This window comes from Crocuta crocuta, unplaced genomic scaffold (assembly GCF_008692635.1).
Source record: "Crocuta crocuta isolate KB4526 unplaced genomic scaffold, BGI_CrCroc_1.0 scaffold59-1, whole genome shotgun sequence".
Lineage (NCBI taxonomy): Eukaryota > Metazoa > Chordata > Mammalia > Carnivora > Hyaenidae > Crocuta > Crocuta crocuta.
In genome coordinates, this window is record NW_027551579.1 from 1,231,237 (window position 1) to 1,240,609 (window position 9,373).

Genomic DNA, 9,373 nt, shown 5'->3' on the forward strand with positions numbered 1-9,373 from the left:
CAGTTGCCCCTGGAAACCCGGCTCCAGGTGCCTAACACCGCACAGCCGCGAACCTCCGGGATCCGCCTGCTACCTAAGCAAATTAGGAAGCAGCAGTGCAGCATCTTCGACTTTGTTGGTCTCATTCAGTGTTCTGTAAACTCACATCTACTGCCAGTGCTTTATAAGAATAAGCCACCTTCACCTGCGACTCGGAGAGGTGGCGTGGGCTCCTCTTTTATACGCCCGGGACGTGGATGTCCCCTCTTACCCGGCCGACTCCCTCTCCTCTGATGAGAGAGACACGCACGTTGCAGAATGGGAACACACCCTGTCGTTTATAATAATGTAAGGGAATGGGGTTAAACGCACAGAATTCGAAGTAATACAGACTGGGTTCAGCTCCGACCTCGAAAACATCTTGGTTTGTTATGTGGCTTTAGACAACTTACTTAACCTCAGTGAGCCTCAATGTGTTCATCTGTAAGTGAAGACAATAATTACCCACCTCGGACATTGTTCTAGGATTACATAAGATTACATACATAAAGGGCTTAATATGGTGCCTAGCACAAAGGAAGTGTTCAATAAATGATAGCTGCTACTACTTTTATTGATAGCCTTGATTTCTAGAGAATCACTAATACATCACCTTACATTAATGTAGTGTGTATTACTTTCCCAACGCTTGTATAACAAATTAGCATAAATTTAGCGGCTTAAACTTCTGAAGACCAGAACTCCAAATTAGATCGGCTGGGCTGCATTTCTTCTACAGCATTTAGGGGGCAATATGTCTCCTCGCCCGTTCCAGCTTCTAGAAACCACCTGCATTCCTTAGCTCATGACTGTGCACCACATTGTCACATTTTCACTCCCTCCACTTCCATTGTCACGTGCCTTCTCTTGCTGACCCGAAATCTACTGCCTCCCTCTGAGAAAGACTCCTGTGATTCCATGGGGCCCACCCAGAGAATCCAGGGTAGTCTCCCCATCTCAAAAAAAAAATTTTTTTTTCTTCTGGAGACAGAGCTTGTTAATTGCGCAGGTGGGTATGGGAGGGCCAGACCTCAAAATTCTTAATCACTTCTTCAAAGTCCTTTTTGCCAAATAGGGTAACACACTCACAGGCCTGGGGATTAGGCGATCTTTGGGGGCATCAATCAGGCAACACGGTGTGTTATACCTTTCTGAACATTTTCATAATTTGTAGAGCGTAGTGCAAAATGAAAATGCAGCGTCCTGGTTCAAAACATTGTAAGAATTTCAAGACAGTGAAATTATGGGATTAAACCAAGTGCAGGGCCTTTCTTTAAAAAAAAAAAAATAATGTTTATTTTTGAGACGGAGAGACAAAGCACGAGGAGGGGAGGGGCAGAGAGAGAGGGAGACACAGAATCCAAAGAAGGCTCCAGGCTCGGAGCTGTCAGCACAGAGCCCAAGGCGGGGCTCAAACCCATGAACCATGAGATCATGACCTGAGCTGAAGTCAACCAACTGAACCCCCCAGGAGTCCCCCAAGTGCAGAGCCCTTCTAAGTACAGAGCCTTGTGGGGCTGCACAAATAGCATGCCCAGCAGCTTTAAAACAAAAAGAATTTTTGTTTGACTCTCCCAACTACTTTTCCGTATTTCCTCTTCTTTTCTTTGCCAAACCTCTCTTTTCTATCCTCACATTTCCTTCTTTCCCTCGTAAAAACATGCCCTGTTCGCATCATTCTGTTAAAGCTGTTTTCTTATCAAATCCAGTGGAGGGTTTTTTTTCCTTCAAAATTCCTCATCTCGGGGGCGCCTGGGTGGCTTAGTCGGTTGAGCGTCCGACTGTCGCTTGGGTCATGATCTCGCGGTTCGTGGGTTCGAGCCCCGCGTCGGGCTCTGTGCTGACTGCCAGCTCAGAGCCTGGAGCCTATTTCGGAGTCTGTGTCTCCCTCTCTCTCTGACCCTCCCCTGCTCACGCTGTCTCTCTCTCTCTCTCCTAGGAATAAATAAAAAATATTTAAAAAAAAAAAAAGATTCCTCATCTCTGCACTGCATTTGATATTACTGGCAACACATATTTTATGGGAGTATTTGATATTCAAAAATCCTAGGAATTTTGTTTGTGGTTTTAAAAAACGACTGGATTATAAATTTTCTTATTATAGAAGGACCTATAATCTCGGGTCCTTTAGTGATTGTGATATCAAATCCATGGTCTGTGGTTGGAGGCTTTCTAGATTTGACACTGAAAAGCCATTTGGGTGGTCAGTCCATGGGAAGAGGAAAGTGGTCACAGAACTCCAGCGCAGGGGTCGGATAGCTATTTTCCTTCTGGTTACCTGACCCAGAAAGGACCAGCAGCAAGAATACCCCCCAAGCTCAGAGGCTGGACACAAAACTTCTGGGAACAAATGGGTTTCTTCTTGGTAAGTGACACTGAAAATTGTAGGTGTTTGGCATGAGATGCGTGCACCCAAATGCATCCCTAATGATGTCTGTTGAGATCTATCTTACTCTGTTTTTTTTTTAATTTTTTTAATGTTTTATTTATTTCTAGGAAAGAGAGAGAGAGAGAGACAGCATGAGCAGGGGAGAGTCAGAGAGAGAGGGAGTCACAGACTCTGAAACAGGCTCCAGGCTCTGAGCTGGCAGTCAGCACAGAGCCCGACGTAGGGCTCGAACCCACGAACCACGAGATCATGACCTAAGCGAAAGTCAGACGCTTAACCGACTAAGCCACCCAGGCGCCCTGAGATCTATCTTACTCTTAATTGTCATGAGTGGGGTCTTTTTTTTGGGGGGGGGGATTCTTCCTTTGTGAACAGACTGCTTTCCTTTTGTTCTTTCTTTGTGTACCTTTGATGTCCCTAAAAGCAATTGCCCTGAAATCAACACCTGCAAGGTATCAGTGATGTTACCCCTGCCTCCTGCAGAGCTCCACAATGCCGCTCAATGTGAGACTTCTCATCTCTCACGCTGTGGCTGGAAGTTGTAACAGAGGAAAGAAAGTGCAGACGCCAATCCTCATTGGTTGAAAGCCACAAAAACCAGTTCTTGCTAAACTTCTTGTTTTTTGCTTGTTCTTCTGTTTTTGTTTTTGTTTTTTTATTTTTAAAGAATAGCAAGTGACAAAAATATGGAATAGCGTAGAGTACCAAGGAAGGTTTCACCGCTCACGCCTCTGGAAAGGCAAGTTCATCAGAATAACATGCAGGGAGAGTCTTTTCCAGGGCGCTGCCATTGGACTCATCGATGCCAATTGCTTTTAGTCCTTTGTACTTCCTATCAAAATTCAAATTCCTTCTAGAATTTAGCTTGGAGAGAGAGACTGCAAGCCCCTTGATTGTTAAGCCTACAAGATTATAGGGAATGAGCAAGAGGTTGTTACACAAATGAACAGTGAATCCTACTACCTTCAATGATTATTTTTTAAAGACTTTTTTAAAAGTTTATTTATTTTGACAGAGTGCGTGCACGTGAGCTGCGTAGAGGCAGAGAGAGAGGGAGAGAGAGAATCCCAAGCAGGTCCTGTGCTGTCAGCACAGAGCCCGACACGGGGCTCTAACCCACGAACCGTGAGATCATGAGCTGAGCCAAAATCAAGAGTCAGAGGCTTAACGGACTGAGCCACCCAGGCCCCTACTTTCATTTATTAATAGAAAGGGAAGGGATGCTGCTCAGACAAAAGCACTAGATGTCCCCTTCAGGAAGACACAGTTCCATTCAGGTGCTCTGTTTGCACTTACATTTTGTTTTCATTTTTGTGTTTTACTTCAGCTTGTATTCCCACATGAAGTCATTACAGGTGTCTTGAGTATAGAATACCTCAAAGCACCACATCAGGACCCTGGCAGCTCAGAAACAGCAACAATTTGCCTGTTGTAGTTTATGTAACTTATGATTTATCAACACCACCTGGACTAGATGGACCTAACCGCCTGGAACTAAGGTATTTTAAAACTTACCACATTTTTCAAATGGAAGAATTTATGGGCCTCCTGGATCTATTCATCTGAGAAGGATCAGGGCCAGCTATGAAGCCAATCAGTACAAGTCCTTTGTTGCAAACAATGATAGTTGGTCACCGATTTGGTCGGGACAGATTTGGCAGGGGGTTAACCTGGAGGAACAATCTCAGGATACATGGTAATTCCATTATGGCTAGCCATGACTATATTTCCCATGATTCCTAACGGGGCCTAACAGAATCAGCCCATGTGTGCCAAGGATGAGCTGTGTGCTCCAGGTGTTCAATGAATAGCCTCACAATGTGCTTAAGTCAAGATTAATGGTTCTTTTGGTTGTTGTTGTTGTTGTTGTTGTTGTTGTTTAAGTAGGCTCCCCGTCCAGCGTGGACCCCAACGCCCCAACATGGGGCTTGAACTCATGACCCTAATATCAAGACCTGAGCTGGGATCAAGAGTTGGATGCTTAACTGACAGAGCCACCCAGGCATCCCAACTCAAAATTAATCTTGTTCAGAATACCGGCACTTGAAAGTAGTCACAATGACAACATGAACAAAAACAAATTACTATTCATTGCAGAGTTCTTCCATTTTGCTCTCAAATACAATGATTCCCCGTCCCTCTTATCTCTTTGTTTTGTCTCCCCTCCTCTCTGAGAGGATGGCCTAATTATCTCTTCCCCAAAGCCTAGAGTGGGTCATCCAAGGCCCTAAAGCAATTCCTACCCATGACATTCATTTAACTCTAACAGTGTACCGCTCTGTATTAGGGTTAGCTTTCCCTGTGTATATGCATATTATATATGTCTAGAGTGTAAAGTTTCAGAGGACTCCGTCTTCTTACACTATATTCTCTTTAGGGGCTATCTCAGTTCCCACGAACGGTAGTTGTTACACATTCGTTATTTGGTTGATACTACTTATGATCTCAATTTATCTTAGAAGACATCTGTCTCAGAACCAATCTCGGACAGGGTGCCCCTAAACATTTCCTGTGGACAGATGGGAAGTAGCTTCACTGGACAGGAATGTTCCTGGAGAAGCCAGGAAGATGAAATGGGCAGCCTCTCATGAAGGCAAAGGATTACAGTTCCTTAAACAGAGGTGTATTTGGGCATTATCAGAAAGACTGAGGAGTGTAATGGGCTTGCCAGGGGATTGGTTGAGACCAATTACTGGAAATCCATTACTCCAAGCATTTTGGTTTTTCCTCAAGCACTATTTGAAATGTCTTTACTCATGGTTGTTGAAGCAATGGCTTGAGAATGGTCTCGAATGGATGCCTATAATGCTTAAGAGACTTTGTGAGTTAGCAACACTGCACTAAGTCTTCAGGCTTCCAAGATACCATCAAATGTATTGTGTTTCTCTGATGATTTTTTGGCTGGGTTAACTTGTGACTTCTAATGAAGGAAATCGTTGATGAATGGTTCGAAATAAAAGTCAAGGTAATGAGGTGGAAATTTAATAACATCAGTAATTTTTACTTCTGATGGCAAGCTGAATTGCGGTTAATAAACCTGCTGAGTAGTGGCAAGCTGTTGTGTTTAAACAAGTGTGTTTGTACTGGTGTGTTAACAACCTGCCACGGCAATTTTTTTCAAAATAGATTTCCACCTGCAACCTGGTTATAAAGGGAATTTTGGGGTGATGATAGGATTTCTCAATGTTACTGAGGGAATTTCTTCCCCTTTTCTTCTGACAAGTAAGTGGGATTAAAAGTAATTAAAATGAAAGACCTTGGCCAGACCACGGCTTGTTATTAGTTACCTACCTAAAGCATTGACTGTTTTTCTTTAATATTTACTCAGCTGTGACCCTCTCGAGCATTTTCACTTAACAGCATTAAAGCTGATAAACTGGAGTAAGTTGGAATTATTTCCACTTCTAAAGGAGTTTGCACGGAGATATATGCAGTTTGGATAAAACTTTCTTTTATGTAACAAACACATGGCATGATGCTAAAAGTTTATATATAATGTGATCAGAGGGAAAATCTGTTACATGTAAATAATTGTGAAAACCAGAATTGTAATTCTGCCAATTTCACTCTCCCACCTAATTTCTAGGATGCAAAAGACTGCGCATAACCACAAAGTCCTATGTCCCTGGCCTGCACGTTGGGACTGTGTGACTTTATTCCAGCTGCTACTGTGGTCCACTCCACATGGGGTCCAGGGTACATCACATGAGGACCAACACTGAGCATGTTCTTATGATGTGAAAATGAACGTCACAGGAAGTAGAGACGGACAAAGTCTTGGAAATGGTGATGACACGGAAGGAAAGGCAGAGAAGGTCATAGGTGGTCCTGAGTGGCTGCTGGAAGTGTGTTTCCGTGTTGGCACTGACTGAGTTCTTCCCTCCCATCAATCTGTTCCCTCCAGTCTTTGGAACCTCAAGAAGTTTCATGTTTCCAAATTCGGTTGCTTTTTGCTTAGTTCAATCAAGTAGGTACGTTGCTTCGTCTTTGCTTTGTGCTGCTGCTTCGTGTCCAAGGATCACATTCATACTTTCTCCACCACCACTATCCCATCCCCTACCTCTAGCAGAGTCTGGTTTTTATTGTGTAGGGTCCTGACCTCCCGCACATCATTCTCTCTCACTTGCCAACATCTTGATTCCGATTTGGTTCCACTTAGCCTCAACAGAATCATATACTTGCTGATTTCCATTGTGTATTATTCCCTTTGTTCTCTTTAGGGGCTTTTAATCATCTCTCACAGATCCGCAGTCTCCAAGGATCTCCTTCTACATTGCATTCACGATGTTGCATATAAACTCTGTGCTCCTTTCTAAAAAAACAAAATAAGGAGGAGCATAGCATATACTGTGCAAGGCACTGTACGTGCCTCTCACCTGACACCTCTTAGGGCTGGAATCCCAGTGGGGTTCTCATTGTTTGTGACTCTCCACGGTCACCCACAGAAGCAGGATGTGCCACCATCCTAAACTATATTCTTGGGACTCCTCTAGTCCCTCAAGAATGAAATGGGTCATTTAGGTCTCTCCTTTCTTTCATGATCCCAGGGATTCACTCTCTATTCTGCTATATAATAAAATCAACTACAATTTCTTACAAAATACTACCAAATTTTACCAGGCTGCAATTGACACTGGATTGTAAAACAATCAGAAAACCCAGAGAAAATATTCAGTTATTTTAAAGATAACTTTACAATTACTCAAGAGAATCCTTCCTCCAGTTTTCAGGTTCTGTTTTTAAAATGTCTTGAAATCTCATGCTCCTGGTCTGTGGTGCTTTATTCAGACATCCCTGGATTGATCATACAACTAAATTAGACTGATTCTTCACTGCACAAAATAATTTATCAAAGAAGCCCTCTCACCAAATTGTCATGTATAAAAATTTACTAATTTATCATGAATGGCTCTAAGTTTTTTTTTTTAATTATGTGTATATATTTGGGGGAAGGGGCAGAGAGAAAGAGAGAGAGAGAGAATCTCATGCAGGCTCCATGCTCAGCATGGATCCCGATTTGGTACTGGATCTCACCATTCCGAGGTCATGACCTGAGGCAAAATCAAGAGTTGGATGCTTGGGGCACCTGGGTGGCTCAGTCGGTTAGGCGTCGGACTTCGGCTCACCTCATGATCTCATGATCTCATGGTCCATGGGTTCAAGCCCCGTGTTGGGCTCTGTGCTGACAGCTCAGAGCCTGGAGTCTGCTTCAGATTCTGCAACTCCTCTCTTTGCCCCTCCTCCACTCTCACTCTGTCTCTCTCTCTCTCTCTCTCAAAAGTAAATAAACACTTAAAAATTAAAAAAAAAAAAAAAGAGTTGGATGCTTAACTGCTTTACCGACTGAGCCACCTAGGTGCCCCAAAAATGGCTCTAAGAATTTTACTTTGGAAATTAAAAGTCCCCCTTATTGAAAAACCTATGTTTATATCTGCAAGCTTTGTGAAACTACTTTTTAATAGAACTGTTTTAGGTTCACAACAAAATTAAGCCGAAAATATACTTCCCATCTACCCCTCCCACCAGCCTGCACAGCCTCCCTTAGTATCAACGCCCCTCCCCCTCAGAATGGTACATTTGTCACAATCAATGAACCAATACGGACACAACATTATCACATAAAGCCCATAGTTTATATTAGGGTTCATTTTTTTGTGTTAATCATTCTATGAATTTTGACAAGTGTGTAATGACAAGTGTCCACTTTGGTGGTGTCGTGTGGAATAGTTTCACTCTCTTAAAAATTCCCTGTGCCCCACCTATGCATTCCTCCCTCCCCAGTGAAATCATTTTCTAATAAGCTTTCCTGCCCTGACGCTCATGTCACAAATGGCGAAGTCCATATCAGTTGGAACTAATTCTAACCATGTAGAATAAAACAAAACCAAACATCGGGGCGCCTGGGTGGCTTAGTCGGTTAAGCGTCCGACTTTCGCTTGGGTCATGATCTCGCGGTTCGTGGGTTCGAGCCCCGCGTCGGGCTCTGTGCTGACTGCCAGCTCAGAGCCTGGAGCCTGTTTCAGTCTGTGACTCCTTCTCTCTCTGGCCCTCCCCTGCTCACACTGTCTCTCTCTCTCTCTCTCTCCTAGAAATAAATAAAAACATTTAAAAAAAAAAACAAAAACAAAACCAAACATCAAATTCATTAACCCAAAATGGTTTCTCTTCACTCTGTGTGATGTGATTTCAAGAGAAAAAAAAAAAAAAGATGCATAGTAGTGTCCAGTTATCTTATGAAGCATTAATGATTATCATCTTAATCTTCTGACCAAAATTATGCATCAGGAGGTTGGGATTTAAATGTAGCTAAATCAGAGACAAGAGAGGTGTCTGTAGCACAGAGGTATGAAAGGAAATGAAGATAGATACAGAACCTTCCTTGGGTAGCTTTTGGATAGCACCCTATAGCTCAGACTGCCCACATAATTCTGCACTCTCTCACCTGTGAAGTGACTAGTGCTTCAGACCAGAATTAGCTTGGAATTCTCTGCATCTCAACCCACTGCACAAGGTATTTATGCCATCTGTATGTCCCATTTTGTATCTGTGTAGAAAAGGTGTAATTCTGATTTATATATTTTTTGCATAACAAGTGAAAAATCTCTTGAGTGTCCTGAAAAGTCATTAAAAAAAATTTTTTTAATGTCTATTTACTTTTGAGAGACAGAGACAGAGCACGAGGGGGGAGGGGCAGAGACAGAGAGAGAGGGAGACACAGAATCTGAAGCAGGCTCCAGGCTCTGAGCTATCAGCACAGAGCCTGAAGCAGGGTTTGAACTCACAAACAGTTAAGTCATGACCTGAGCTGAAGTCAGGTGCTTAACTGACTGAGCCACCCAGATGCCCCCTGAAAAATCATTTTAAATGGAAAGCTACTAATGTGGTTTTTGTTTGTTAATTTCCATGATGTAGAAGAGTAAAGTAGTCACTTACCTGGACACTGGACAACCTCACAGCAGGGGTGTT